We start from the raw sequence: 16111 nt of genomic DNA on the forward strand, positions 1-16111 counted from the left end.
ACAAATTGAACACTGGTAATGCTTCTCCATTTCTAACCTTTTGTACAGACAATGTCGCATCCAGTGTCTGCCTGATAGAAAGTTTTAATTTGCAATTGCCTCTACATGCAGGACTAGCCTTTGAAATATTCTAGAAATGAGCTTTTTAATTCAGTGACACTTATGCACAGGTCAGTATTCGTGTTAGCGATGATGATACACAACTTCATATTGTGAATATACAAAAGCTACGAGAGAAAGAAAAGTGGCCTAACAAGAAGTAGTGAAGGCATAGTCCACAAACAAGTCCTCACCTCTGCACTGAAGGGGGAGGAAGAGCATCTTATAGCTTTTAGCAACCATGTCATCAACCATATGACAAACCTATTCAACACTCAATCACATCCAGAGATGCTTATCAACAAACCTATTGGCCTGTTTGTAACATCAGATGCATAGGAGTCTCTGCTGAAAATAACAGATGTTGGTGAAGAACAAATGGAGAGATTAGTGAGGTGTGCACTTGATTCTGATGGGACATGTAGTTTCTTACAGCCCAGTCAAGAAATCTGGCATCGAAACATTTCCTGATATGGCCAAGAAGATCAACCTTAAGTCTGGCAAGGGAGGGACAATCACAGCAGCTATCAGTCCAGAAATTGTTTTCTGGAGAGTCCTGTCCTTAGCAAGATGCAGAGATGATGTTTCAATGGCAACTGTTCTTAATCATTGTGACATTCCCTAGGGTACAATCTGGACTGTTGAACAGCAGTGTCCCCTTAACTCTCCAGCTTGGGGTGCCTTTCGCACAGCTTCGCTGTCAGAACAGCCACTCTTGGCCTCACACAGCCCTCAGCATGCAAATTCCATCCCAGCCAAATACATGAGCACTCTGACCAGTCGTTCATGAATTACATACAGGGCAACACCCTCAAGTTCTCTAGTCCCAGCCTTGTTCCCCCAGAGATTTGTTTTGGACTGCTCAGTACCCTTCTGGACAGTACAAGCTCATAGGAAATCCATCATTTCACCAAAGGAAAAGGATATATGTACCAGCCTTGTTATCCCAAATGGAATTTCCCACACATTCTAATCCAAACACACTGGTTAAGATAAAACAATAAGATACATTTATTAACTAAAGAAATGTAGATTTTAAGTGATTACAAGTGGTGATGCCTGTGACCACTCCCCTTTAGTTCAGTTTTGAGAGCCGTTGATGTCATGATCAGAGAGAGGGGAGAAGGAGAGTTGAAGTGAAGTGTTTTCCTCCCACGTTATAATTCAATTTCTTGTGCTAGAAACATCCTTGCTGAGTCATGGTGACACACAGTCTGTTGTGGACCTGAGGTTTGAATCATCCCTGTGATGAAATGTACATTTCTTGTTTACACCTTCTCCCCCACTGGAGGATGGCTGCTGAAGTTGGCGACGGCCCTTTAACACCTGTCTGGGGTGCTCGTGTGTCTTTGTCTCTGAAAAACTGGTTTGTGGGTGTTACCCAGAATTACAAAATATTTAAGTAACAATCATACAGTAGAATCTTATAACTTCACATATAGTGTTGCTACTCATATTTTAACAGGATAATGATATTCAGCATTATGACTTTTCAGATGCTACCTCACAGAGAATTCTTTGTACAAAATGTATCATAGTCTTGTAAAAACGGTGACGATGATAGTGTAGACTGGCACAGTCACCCAATAGCACCTGTGCCTATGTCCCTCTTCCATGCTGATGGAATAATGAGAACAGGCAACGCTGAAGTAGAGCATTAGCTGGAAGCTCAAGCTAAATGAATCCATGTACTAAAAGCACGCAACAAAGAAATCACAGTGTACATCGGAGATGCCATGGCTGTCATGCAAATGATGTCTGGAGACAAGTTCCACACGTCTGATGAATTGACTGCTGAGTACTTGAAGCAGGTCCTAAAAGGATTTGACAAAGCTAATTCTGTAATCAAAATCTTTGATAGACATGGCAATTGTAACCCTGTGACAACTGCAGAAAAGACAGAGCCGGACAAGATCTATGGTTGGATGCAAGAAATACCAGATGATTGGTGGGTCCCCTGTGCCTCCATGAGAAAAGTTTCTAAACGTGGCACGCAACAGGCAGACACGTCTCAAATTCCTCTGTGAAGAGATGGCTCAAAATGCACCTGACAATGTAGAAACGCACACAACCCAAACACTCCTTGCTGGAGGCTTTTCCAGTGGTGAAGTAGCAGAGGTTTTGAAGAAGCCAAGGCAATGAAGACTCTGGTAACCCACACACTTTTGACAGAGATCAGAATGATGAACAAGATGATGATAATGATGTTAACTAGAATTGTCACCAGCTCTACACCATTTCAATTATATCGGCGCACATTTATTACTAGAGTCTGTTTTACTCTGATTGCTGTTGTGATGCTTTGAGGCCACAAAGAAATCCAATTTTAGGTCTTGAAATAATAAATTGAGTCATTAAACTACCAGAAGTGAATGCAAACATGGCAAGGTGGTCATTTTAACATGCTGATGGTATCATTGTTTATCCCCATTTCCATGGTAGCTGCACCACTTGACAGTTGCACACCATAGCTCATCTTAAAGTAAATATAATAAGCTTTCAAATGATGTATGATGTGCATGTGTGTAGACAGGCTACAAATCGGTGTGTCAGCTGCTCATCTCTATCACAGGCTAAGGAGCAGGTAGAGTGAATTTTGTTTAGCCATCTAGGTAGCATGCACATGAGGTGAGGTCAAACAGCTGCACTGAGCCCCTTTGGAGAGACCTTTAGAGGGGAACCACATGGTGGTTTTTGCTGCCAGCCAGTTCCCTGCAGCTGGAGAGAGCAAATAAAAATGTGCATATGTACATTACACATGCAGATTAGTCCCTCACAGGCTGTCCCTGAAACACCCTCCAAAGGGAGTGAGGGGGAGAATGCAAAGGAGCAGAGTACAGGGCAAGCATGTGACTGCACAGTTTCTGTCTCTAGTTCACACACACACTTAAAGAATACAGACCTACCGCAGATTAGCTCTTTCTAAGGCTCTGAGAAAAGAGGAAAAACGTTGGTCTCTGGCCTTCCCCAGCTGAGGGCGGGAAGTTATAAATTTGCCCCCAGCCCCTGCAGGTTGCCTCAGGAGCTCTTGCTGAATTCAACAAACAGGAGAAACTTCTAGAGCCGGATTCATTACTGCATTGCTTCGGCTTTACTCCGCTCTGCACTGAATTCAATGGCTTTACCCTGGCTTAGGACTGGAGCAGCACAATGGTGACCAGGGCCCCCAGTATACTCATGGCTGCGTTGCATACAGGGATTGAGTCTGCTCTTGCACAGCATAGGTGTAAATCAGGAGTAACTCCCCTGAAGACAAGGGAGTTAAACCGGTGTAACATTTGTGGGGGGGGGATCAGATTCAGGCGGCCCCAGAGTCTCCAAATAATCAGAGAGCCACATATGGAGCATGTGAAACACACAACTCAGAGGCTTTGGAACAAACAGAAAAATGATGTGAACGCCCATCTATATTCCCCTTTCCTCTCCTCCCTTGGAGCACTGGATCTTGCCCCAGATGTGTTGTTCTGCTAGGCATTTGCTCTTCTAGCTCCTAGGTAAATTAGTCAGTAATCCTCACAACCACACACCTAGTTGACTCCCTGCCCTCTCTTCCTCCCGCCACTCAAGCCCCCACCCCCGCAGCTCAGCATCTGCTGCTCTGTATTTGCGAGCTACGCCCCATTTCTCTCCAGGATTTCCTTTCCTTGACTCTGGGTTCTGCCAGCTGCGAGCTCTTCTGACAGATGTTCTGCTCACGGACACTGAATCATTTTTACATAGCAGCAGCCTCACTAAATTTTTCAAGCCTTGTGCAGAGCTCTTAGCACTCCAAGTCATAGGGAGTAGCGCAACCGGATCCCTGCATGACCACAGGCAACTCCAGGGCCCTGATTCTGGAACCCTAGAGGTCCTGACCGCAAGGGGGCACAAAAACCTGTTGTATATGAGTGAAGCTTTCTTTTAAAATAACTTTGATTCTAGTCCGTTGTGCTGTAAAGAAAACTTTCCCCAGCATAACTAGCCGTGCTAATGAGGTTTACAGAATACATGGCTTCGAGGAATCTGAGCGAGTCATAAGGACATATACCTTCAGCTTTCTGATATATTTTTAAATGTGCCGTTAGCCAGTTTATGGAATGTAAATACTTTCAGCTTTTAACCATATATGAAAATGAATGGAAAGAAAACAGATGATTAAGCATTACAGAACCACGTAGATGGGGAGGTTGGAAGAAAACTGTCAATGGATTCTGGGAGGGAACACAAAGCATTCTGGGATAAAAAATGGTGGTGGTATCTAGAGGTCATGGAGGGGCAAAAAAATGAGTTTTGGGGTCCTGGTTCTCATCCCCCTCCCGGTTTATAATGTTCCCACTGTCGTGCCAGCACAGGTAGTGGAACAAGTGAACTAGGATTCAAACTCATGCTGCAGCTGGACATGATCAGACAACCCTCCCTGTTTGAATCTGTACATCTGCAGTCTCCGCTTCAATAGTGCTTCAACGCATTAGTCTATGTAGGTCATTACACCACTCTCATCACTGTAGTATCTGAACAGCGTTGTTTTCTCTCCCAGGGGAGAGAATTGTGTGTGCCGTGTAGTGTTTGGTTTGGAGAGCTGTTTTTTTTAAAACGTCCATGCTGCTCTGTGTTTACGTTAGAGAAAGCAGGTGGGAGAAGTGCACCTCACATTTGAAAGCAGAGGGTGATGAGATTTAGGATGGGCCTCAGTTTCCTGGAGTGTGCGTTCCACACATCTGAGACTGGCCTCCGAGATAGCTGGCTCCTGCGCAGATGAACTGATCCGACTGTTAGAAATATAAAGTTCAAGCTTTAGTTAAAAATAAATAAATCCATTTAAGATCCCAAATCTGACCTGGAATTTATGTGCAGACTTAAAACTAGCAAATTACATTTATATTTTAAAGCGAAGTCTTTGGAAATCTGTCTGTCATTCATTTACCTGACAAATCCTGAAGTCCAGGGCTCTGCATTTCCCCAGCAAGAACTAATGCCTTTCCATGTTGCTTGGGCCTGCAGAATTTTCCCTTCCAGTAACCCCTTCCCTCCTGAGGAAAACCAACAACATTTATTTCACATTGCATTTTTCCTTGCATATTTTATTTTTATTGCACTGAAGATAAATAAAGACAAAAATAGTTTCATAGGAACTAGAGAGTAGCCAGTGTTCTATCAGATAACAGAAGCAAGTTATGTTCCATTACCAGATACTCAAGGAACGTGAAATCCTTCATCCTTCGTTTCTTTTTCACAAATTAAATGTTCTAAACAATGAACTCTCCCGCCCATCCATCTAATCTCTATTTACACATCTAAATACCAAATACTAATAATAACCTAATTCACAGGAACAGAATTTAGGTATCTCCAGAGCCTGAAATAGCAGGTGACTTACGACTTGGTAAAGTCCCAGAACATTGCTTTCTTCTGTGCTGTTGATCCAGTCTGTTGTTTTCAGTAGGTCGAGGTAGGTTCAGATTTCCCCTGCCATGCATGTTATATGGGCTTTGTTGGTACAATCAATGGATTTAGAACTGTGCTGTCCAAAGACTTTGGACTTGATTCACCACTGCACTATGTCAGTTTTACTCTAGTGTTACAGAACTCTGTTGTAATATAGTCTGAACCCATTGTGTTCTGCATTCCAAAGTAGGTATCAGAGAGTTCACCCTATTGGTCAATTCCCAGAATGGCAAATAAAGGGCTAAATAAGCAGTGGCTTGCCAACTTGGCACAAGTGAACTAGTGCAGTGGTTTTCAAACTGCGGGTCGTGGAATGGAAGGCACTGGGTCGCGGCAGATCTGGTCAGCAATGCTGACAGGGTCATTAAAAGTCGGGTCGGTGGTGCTGACCAGCTAAGGCAGGCTAGTCCCTACCTGTTCTGACACCGCGCTGCACCCGAGATCCAGCCAGCAGCAGGTCTGGCTCCTGGGCAGGGTGGCCATGGGGCTCCATGCACTGCCCCTGCCCCAAGCACCGGCTCCACACTCCCATTGGCTGGTTGCCAGCCAATGGGAGCCGGGGGGGGGGGGGGCGTAGCCTGCGAGCGAGAGCCGTGCGGAGCCGCTTCCGCACCTCCTCCTAGGAGCCAGATTTGCTGCTGGCCGCTTCTGGGGCAAGCATGGTCCACAGTGCCAGGACAGGCAGGAAGCCTGCCTTAGCTCCCCCGTTGCACCACTGACTGGGAGCTGCCTGAGGTAAGCCCATGCCCCAACCCTGTGCCCCAATCCCCTGCCCCAGCTCTGAGCCCCCCCCCGAACCTGGAGCCATTTCCTGCCCCCATACCCCTCATCCCCAGCCCCACCCCAGAGCCTGCACCCCCAGTCCAGAGGCCTGACCCCCTCCTGCACCCCAGCCCAGAGCCCTTACCCCCTCCCACACCCCAACCCCCTGCCCCAGCTGAGAGCCCCCTCCCACACCCTGAACCCCTCATTCCCAGCCCCACCCCGTAGCCCTAACCCCCGCACCCCAACCCTCTGCCCCAGCCCTGAGTCCCTCCCATACCCCAAACCCCTCATCCCCAGCTCCGTTGGGTCACGAGCATCAACAATTTTCTTCAACTGGGTCACCAGAAAAAAAGTTTGAAAACCACTGAACTAGTGGATCGATGCCCCAGTTCATCATATGTAAGGGGCTGAAGAATGTGTGAGGGAGGGTAATGGATAATCACGTTTAGAGCATCTGAAATGTAGATCTCGATTCATTTCGTTCAAAACTGGAGGAAAATAGCAATGTCAATACAGCACAGATTACTGCTTTTGCATGTAAGTGTTGCAAATAGAAGCTTCAAAGGGGTGCTAAAGGGCCACTGATTACCTTAAGAAGATTCCAAATATCTCGAGTCCAAGTTAAAGAAGTATACACTGTCGTGTCAAGTGTTTCTCAGTGAAGAAGTTATGCAGGAGAGATGGGAGTGTATCTGGTTTAAGCCATCATCTGCATTTTTCTAATAATCAACTTTTCCCCTTTTGTGGTGTTCACCCATTAGTAACCCTGTCTAGGAAGTGTCTAACTTGCCAGCACTTATAGAAAACATGAGAAAGTGGATTAAATTTTAATCTGAGTTGTTAAAAGTTCACTAGCTTTATGCCCTAGAAAGAATCTCCAATGGTCATCTGTCCTTTGACAGCTCATCTTTTAAAGGCAGCATCTGCCTGTCCTGGAGGGATACTTGATAGCCTACATATCTGGGAAGGCAATGGGAGTTCTGGCACTAAACCAACACGCTCTCCTTTCTCCAGTATTTCTTTTACCATGTCTAATACCCACTTCAAAGAGTTTGTCCTCACTCTGCGCCTGTAAGGTCATTATCCCCAAGTTACAGAGGGGGAACTGAGACACAGAGAGATTAAGTAACTTGCCTAAGATCCCACAGGAAGCCTGTGGCAGAATCAGAAAATAAACACAGGCCTCCTGAGTGCAGTTCTGTGCCTTCACCACAGCACTATCCCTCCTTTGATGCTTCTAGTCTTTAATCTTTCTCTGCTATCGCTTTCATTGTGATTTTAACCCTCAACTAGTTTCTCTCTTTTGTTTTGTTGCTTTTCTCTTTATTTGCCCCATTGCCAACAGTTAATGTTGAAGGAGGTGGGAGCTGGAGCAACAGTGAGTGCTGTCAGTGGGAGATCCCAAAGCATTGTCCCTGGCCTGTCAAATGTGTGCAAGAAATCGCACAACCAGGAACTGCCATGAGACTTGATGTTTCCAAGGAAGGGAACAGGCAACCAGCGGCCCCTCTCCATGCACTTTTGGTGGTGTTACTCCACTATTAGCACCTATCGTGAATACACATGGACAGAGAGCAGTTTGTGTTTGCAGTGACCTCTGAGAAGGGCAGCCTGTAAATATCAGTGATTATTTCCTTCTTGGGCCAGCTCTTTGGAGGTGTAGAAAGAGACTCAGTCAGCTCATCACGCACTGGAGGGAGGCAGTGTTTTCATGCAGAAAATCTTGGCAGTCAGCATTCCACTGATGATCCTTCTCCCAGCATCAAACAAACAACCCATCCAAGCGAGTGACAGTTACGAACAGGCTGTCTCCAGACCCGGCCCACATCTGACTTGGCATCTAAGCCAATGTGCAGCGTCACTTTGGTGTGTTAGCCAACAACACCTACCCTACTTTGCCTTCTTGTGTAGCTAACAACCAATGAAAAGCAACCTATTCCCATGTATGGGTCTAAGGCCTGATAAAAGCACATGCAGATACAAACCTAGGAGAGCATTATCACCAGGGACAGGCACAGTGATAGAACTTATGTACAACCCCCCTAAACCTTTGAACAGAATCAAACCTGGAATTCCAAAGAATTTGGTTCATTATTTTTGTTTATTTAAATAGCATTTTTGACACTGCTTCTGGTGGAGGTGCTGAAATACCATGAAAGAAGTTACATCTTCACTGAGCTGTTTCTTACCATCTCCCACCATTGCATTACTGCCAAAGCCGTTCTACTAGTGCTGGAAATGTGGGGGAAATGCAGGAGGCTATTTAGTTAACCTAATTGACCAGGACTTCTGTTTTCCACCTTTAGCTCCACAACACCCTCTAGCACCAAATCAGTGCTACCACAGGGCCTCATTGGGATACCCTTACTCAGGCTCAAATGCACTTTATGCTATGAATAATCCCATTGAAGTCAGGTGCTATTCACTATGCGTAAGGTTACTGCAATCTGGCCTTCAGAGAGGAGAGTGCCCCCGATAGCGTCATAAGGACCACTTCCTGTTGCACCTCCGGATTCCTTGGCAATCTCTTATAGACAAGCCAATCCAGACTGGCCCTGCTTAGCAGGTAAGCACTGAAGGGACCCTAGCACAAAGTGGCAGGGCTGCTGGCACCAAACGAAAAAACACAACCGGCTATGAGATAGGGTAGAAAACACATTAAAGGAAAGACAACGTATGCAGTAGGACGGTTTGTCCTTGACCGAAGGAGATATCAAAGACAGCTCCAGTGATTTACTCTTTGACAGGCTGGCATTTCTGTGATTCATGGAGCTAATCAATTAGGAGACACATTCCCACTCACCCCAACCCCTTTACTTTTAACTGCTTCTTGCTGGGAGCTCTGCAGAACTGCATGGCACAGTGTCGAAACCATGCTGTGAAAACCACCAAAATCGATGGAAATGGTGATAGATATGGACACTGCTCTGGGGCAAAGGGCAACACAATTGCCCAGGCTCCCTTCCCCTCTTCTCTCTCTCACAACACAAACACACACAGACGCAACTCCCACACACTCATACACATACTCCTTGTACATATACATGCAAACACACATGCACACACTTTCATTTGCATGCACACACTCCCATCATGTCAAAGGCACACACACTCACCCTCTCATTCACATACATACCCCTCAGGCATGCACACCCACACATGCACGTACACACTCTTGTGCAAAAGCCACACCCCTCACACACACATACACTCTCATGCCCGCACACACAGCCCTCAGTCATGCACTACCCACCCCAATTTGATACACACACACTCCCCCATCTCTGCATACACACACACACACACACATACACACACACACACACAAAACACTCACCCCTCATACATTCACACACCCCTCAGGCATACAGACCCAGGCACCTTTCCTTGCTGGCAAAGGTGTTCTGCTGACTGCTAATCACAAGCAATTCAGTAATGAACAGCCCTCTCTCTCATTATCTGGACCCTCTACAGCCTTCCAGGGTTGGACACAGAAGGCAGAGCATACGCTCCATGTTGTGCAAAGAACTTGGAGCTGATTTTAACTCCCACATATCGATGAGTAAAATGAAAACATGATAAAGCCGGAGGTTCTCGGGAACAGGGTCCATGAGCCATGCATTCCCTTCACTCGTATGGTAACATCATGATGGCCATTCCCCTTCAGGACCATTTACCATGTAACGGTTGAGCAATTACTAGTGAGGGGTGCATCCTGCATGGTTCGGAAGCTGGGAAATGCACCGTGACGTGGTTCTGGGATTGGCAGCCACAGCTGGCCAAAAGCTCTGGAAAGTAGCTTGTTTCATGTTGGCTCCCTCCTTGACAAGCCCTGAGAAGCTAATATACTGGGGTAAGGAGAGCAAAGGAGGCGTGAGGGGCTCTGGGAATAAAATATCCCAGGAAATAGACCTAGGGATGGACATTTATCATCATCCCATGACTAAAATCTTCTGTGGAACACCTGTGGCAGCTGAGTGATCCCCTGTCACGGCCAGACGTGGGGCCGAGCCCGTTTGCTGCTGGATGTCGTACCAGAATTTCCTGGTGGCCCCATTTCTGCTGCATTTTAACGTTCACTGAATATAATGTCAGCAAGACCCAGATCCACAAAGGTATTTAGGCTCCTAATTTCTATTGATATCAATGGAAGTTAAGAGCCTAAATACCTTTGTGGATTTGGGCCTAAGTTTCTAGCCTTGGTGGGTGCAGAAATTATCACTCTGGTGCTCTGTAACTGAATCCAAGATGGCCTAACCAGCAGGCCTGATTCTGAGCTCACACTGGTGCACATCAGAAGAAACTCCATTGACATTAATCGAGCTGCTTTGGGGTAAAGCCACTGCGAGGCCAGAATGGGGCTCAGTAGCTCTAAAGAGAGTAGTGGACTTTTTCCTATTGTCTAACAAGGACCTGGTTGCTCTGGGGCACAGTCATTCGTCAATTTGATCTGGGTGAAATTCCATCAGATCCTGTTTGCTTTTCATGGCAAAATTCCCCCAGGCAAACTAGTTGAATTTTCACCAATTCGGCCTCAGGCATGAATTTGCTGACTTCAAAGTGAAGCCAGCATCAGATGTCAAAATGGGGGTGGGGAGGCAGGCGGGTTTTCTTCTCCAACTGTGAAAACTGCCCTTTTAATTTTCATACAAAGGATTTGAGGCTAGAACAAAAGAAATGTTCCATTCTCTCTTTCCTTTCTTATCTGTAAGAGTTTTCTCCCATTGCTCTAACCTCAGATGCTGTTAGTTTCTGGGCACCCTCTCCTGCTCCCCTCAAATGCCTTCCAGATTGAATCCACATCAGATTTGGGGGGAGGGGGATAGATCTTACTTGTTCTGCCTGTGACTTGAAAACAATAGTTTCCCACCGTTTTCCTCTTTGCTTTAAATCCACTACCTGTTCCCGTTACTCCACTTTGAGGTATTTTTTAGATGTTGGTTATTCCACTTTACATCTACACTGTAGCTCATTAAAATTGAGCTTCACTCCAGCTTTCTCATTACAACAGGCAGAAAGCTTAGCTTCTGGGAACACAGTTATAACTTATAATGAGAGCAAAATGTACAGCTCAGAAACAACTTCTAATAGCTCATTAGTAAAATTGACTACTCAGACACCACTGCTGTTTCCTCGTTCTAACTAAAGATCTGAGAGCCAGCCCCTTCCCAGAGCGATGCAGAGGTTAGCCAACGTTTAGTCTTCAAAATCAAGGCAAAGTCATATAATTCCCTAAGGATTTTATCTTAACTCTCGGAGGTATCCTGGCCACTCGTGTCCTGCAGTAATTTGTGTCAATGCTCCTGAGTCATTTGATGCCTACCTACCATGTTACCACCTCTCTAAATGCAGAGAGAGTTGCTACAGCCTTTTGGCAATGCAGACGGTGATGCCCTGTCCCCAAGTACCAGCATATGGGCAAAAATCTACCACTTCAGTGCAGGACCTCCTGCCTTTGCCCATCTTTGCCTCTGCTGACTTTCCCATTACTTAACTCTGATGCTCCTTCTAATCAAGCATGACGCTCCGCTTGGGTCTTTGTCCTCTCCCCGGTGACAAGAATGCTTAGAATCATAGAATCATAGAATTGAATCAGAGTTGGAAGGGACCTCAGGAGGTCATCTAGTCCAACCCCCTGCTCAAAGCAGGACCAATCCCCAACTAAATCATCCCAGCCAGGGCTTTGTCAAGCCTGACCTTCAAAACCTCTAAGGAAGGAGATTCCACCACCTCTCTAGGTAACCCATTCCAGTGTTTCACCACCTTCCTAGTGAAAAGGTTTTTCCTAATATCCAACCTAAACCTCCCCCACTGCAACTTGAGACCATTACTCCTTGTTCTGTCATCTGGTACCACTGAGAACTGTCTAGATCCATCCCCTTTGGAATACCCTTTCAGGTAGTTGAATGCAGCTCTCAAATGCTTGTTGGCTTATGCAGCTGAGGACCGTCAAGAGAAGTGGTGACCTATAGGATTGTTCAATGCTACCATCCTTTTTCCTGCTCGGCCCATGTGATACTTTATTTTGGGACCTTTCTTCCTGGCTGTAGGCAGCTCCCAGTCTCATGAATAATCAGCATTAATGACTCTTGCTGAGGTGATGGGGGGCAGTGGGTAGGTATTTGTCAACAAATGGGTCTCCCCCAGTCCTAGGACTATGTGCATTCCTTCTGAAATGTGTGCCACCCACAGGGCCGGCTCTAACCACCCCCCCGAGCGCCGCGCCCCGCACCGCCAGAATCCCCCCCCCCGAGCGCCACGGCCCGCACCGCCCCCCCGCCGAGTGCCGCGCCCCGTGCCGCCCCCCAGCCGAGCGCCGCGCCGCCAGAGCACCCCCCGCCGAGTGCCGCCGGAGCGCCCCCCCGCGGAATGCCATGCCACGCTGCCCCCCGCCACCGCAAGATTGGCCGCCCCTTACCAGGTGCCGCCCCAAGCATGTGCTTGGTTGCCTGGTGCCTGGAGCCGGCCCTGGCCACCCACCTTCAGCATGGGAATCCCGAGGTCGCTCCTGCACTTGAGACATGTGCTTGCTGCTATGTCACCCAGCCTCAGTTGGCACTATGGGGTTTTTTAACTGTCCCAGCTCCCACCCCTGACATGAATCTCAGTGGCCATGAACCAAGGGTGTATCATTTTGGGGCACAAGGTGGGAGCTAATAACTGGACACCTTACCATTCTCACATTCTTACCTTTGTCTCTGGATAGAAGAATCCCATGAGATTCTGTTTCTGAGTCAGGGTTTCTCTGGCCCACATTGTTGGAAAAGCTGTTGAAGAGACTGGCCCAAGGTGCTCCAAAGTTCAGCTGGTGCTCGGGTCAGTGTTTCTCAACCCTTCCAGGGCAGCAGCCCCTTCTTTGACATCAACAAGATTCATGACTCTCCTCTTTCCCTTTACTATCAGAGTAAAAAATGAATCCGTGATAACAATGCCAACCAAGCCTATCTAATCTATTTGTGTGTGCGTTTTGAGCGGCTGACAGAGAACTTGACGGGTAAAGGAGGATGTGTGAGGAGCAAGAGAATGAGATTTCCTTTGCTTTAGCTTGTCGGACAATTTTAGATGCCTTCCAACACCCCCTGGTTGCCTTTTGTGACCTCCCTCCGCAACCCAGAGGGTCATAACCTACTGGTTGAGAAACACTGGTTTAGATGTTTCGATCCAGGCTCTTGGTTTAGCTTCTTCTAAAGATATGCCCCTCGGCACAGCCCTTGGGAGCGAGGGGAATGAGGGGTACAAGACCTCCTCCTGCTCTTTGGTATGCTCTTGCTGTGCCCCACAGAGGTGGCTGCAGGACCAGTGCATTCTCAACCCAATCACATCCCCTATGCATGTATGGGTTGTGCCACTATTAGGCACTGAGCTTCAAATCTGGAGATAGGTTCAGATTCCAAACGCCCTCCAAAATTAAGATCCAGGAGCTGGGCCCCTGTGTTGTATTAGAGCAGGGAGAGTGCTCCGACTTAAACTGGGCTACAGCAAACACAGCCACGGATCAGTGTGTTGGTGGGGGTATCCTGGACACACTGCCTTTTCCTGGTATGCTAGCAACATGGCTTCCCCGGTTATAGTCTGGGCCTCTGGTATAGTCCTCACACGTGGTGGTATTCATAAGGAAAGACAGAGGCCTCCAGGCTTGTTGCTAATTATTCAAACAAAGACCAACCCATCTTCTCATAAAGGATTCTGGGTAGCATCCAACAGGCAACGTCCAGTACTCAGAAGTACTATTAAAAGCACAGCCACTAGAGAGCATTCAGTCACTATGGGGCAGATCCTGAGGTTACTCAGGATTTACCTGGTCCTTAGTCAGGCAAACTGAGTAAACACTGACTAAAAAGTGAGCAAAGACCCGTGATTTATGTGGCCATATTATTGGATTACAAGGCCCATCTCTCTCTCTCTCTCTCACAAAAAAGGGTAATTTAAATTATAAAATATCAGTGCACTAAAAGTTCAAGAGGAGCTTCACTGAATTGACCGCCTTGCTCATCGAGTCTTATTAGCTACTTAAAACATCCGTCACAGGAAACAGACTTTATCACCAGTGGTATTTAATGTTGAACATTTGGCTCCATTTGTTGCAGGCTCAACATGTGACCCTTTGACAATCTCACAGAACGTGGTGGCTACCGTAAAGGGGCTGGGAACCTGGCACTGAAAACCTCAATGCGCCATGTGTGAAGTCTGGCCTGCAAAGAGCTGAAGGGTGACCATGCTACCATTAGAGAGTTCCCTGCCTTGGGCACGTGTGTGTTACGGCTAGAGAGCTCGCTGCTCTGGGATAGTACGTGGAAGAGTGTGTGCTGCTTCAGCTCCAGAGCGATTGCAGAGCTCCCTGCTTCGGCAGAGTAGAAAGCATTCCCTACCCTGGAGGAGTAGACTCATCGTGAGTAAATACGAAGAACACAACAGCATTTGAAAGGGGTTTTTTTTTGTAGCTGTCAATCATTATTTCTCTTGTCTATGTCACAGTGACTCATGCTTTGCCCCCAAACTGTGCCCTGGCAGAGACCACAAAGCATTTTGTTGTTGTTGTTTTAATGCACATTCTGGTTAGTTTGGGGACGGTTGTTCCAGTGGAATATATATTTTCCAAAGACACACGGGTGCCTTTCAGAGTGGGCTGAAGCATTTCCCTGATGGCAGATTCTGGATGCACATCTGCTGTTTTCTCTAAGCATGTTGTTTGTAAGCATATTGATCAGCTTGGTCTGGCTTTAGCGTCTCAGGGAATATCACAGAGTTTACAACCGCAAGGCACCACCAGATCCTCTAGTGTGATCTCCTGTATATCACAGACCACCAACAAGCACCTGCACTCTAAACCCAACAACCAAAAGTATTACAGCCCACCAGAGACTAGACTGTTATGTGCCACAGTCAGAGAATAGGAAGGACTGAAGTGCACCAGTGCTTGAGGCCACTGTAATGTCAGGGTAACGAGGAAGTGAGATATACTCCGATAATCCTGGCAAGTGACCCACACCCACACTCTGCAGAGGAAAGTGAAACCCCTCCAAGGTCTCTACCAAACTGACCTGGGGGAAAATTCCCTCCCAACTCTAGATGTGGTGATCAATTAAACCCTGAGCATGTGAGCAAAAACCAGCCAGCCAGACACCTGAGAGAGAGACTGCCCCCGCCCTCCCCCCCCCCCCAATGTTCCATCTCGAGCCGTGGCTATCCCTGGTGCTTCAGAGGAAAGAGATCAACCCTTCCACACGCACTCCATCCCCACCCCAGAATACCGGGGGGGAGGGGGGGGGGGAGAGAAATCCCTTCCCAACTCCTGTGGGTAGTGCTTTTTGCTGTAGTGTAAACAGAGCACCAAAGAAATGTAAAAGGGGCTACTGAAAAAACGAAGTCATTAGTTCCTAACGGTTACTTCTTGCCCATCTCACTGCTACAATCCTGTCCAGATACTAAACCACAGGATTGTGCTAAGAACAACCACTTTTGCTTTACCGTGGAGTTCGCAACTCATCCTTGGCCTTCTCTGAATCACCCAGGCACCCATTGCAGCACTGAATGCTTTTTAGGGACTGTTTATAGAGGGATTTTTTTTTCTGCTCTGCTTATTTATTATCTTCTCAGATTTATTATGTTCCACGTTGATAGATTAGGTGAGCTGAAAAAACAAACAAGCGCTCTCTCCTCAGAAAAACGTGACCTGGGGTTATTCATCCTTTCTGCCTTTCTTCTCTTTCCACACTTTTTCTGAACAAATGGACGAATTAATTTAGGCCAAAATTGCCAAAGGAAGCTGCTGATCTTGGGAGCCTCGTATTTTGGGTGCCCAGCCTGAAACCCCTCAGCGCTG

At 46.9% G+C, this 16111-nt stretch overlaps 1 long non-coding RNA gene across 1 annotated transcript; it reads right to left on the reverse strand.

Annotated features, from left to right (window-relative positions):
• Positions 1 to 1089: 1089 nt before the first annotated feature.
• Positions 1090 to 5705, reverse strand: LOC112059171 (uncharacterized). Its single transcript, XR_002888390.3, has 3 exons — positions 5456 to 5705; positions 5003 to 5108; positions 1090 to 4847 (listed from the first exon to the last, which is right to left on the reverse strand). It is a non-coding gene; the product is annotated as an uncharacterized LOC112059171 (long non-coding RNA).
• Positions 5706 to 16111: the final 10406 nt, after the last annotated feature.

Source organism: Chrysemys picta, chromosome 10, assembly GCF_011386835.1.
Source record: "Chrysemys picta bellii isolate R12L10 chromosome 10, ASM1138683v2, whole genome shotgun sequence".
Classification (NCBI taxonomy): domain Eukaryota; kingdom Metazoa; phylum Chordata; order Testudines; family Emydidae; genus Chrysemys; species Chrysemys picta.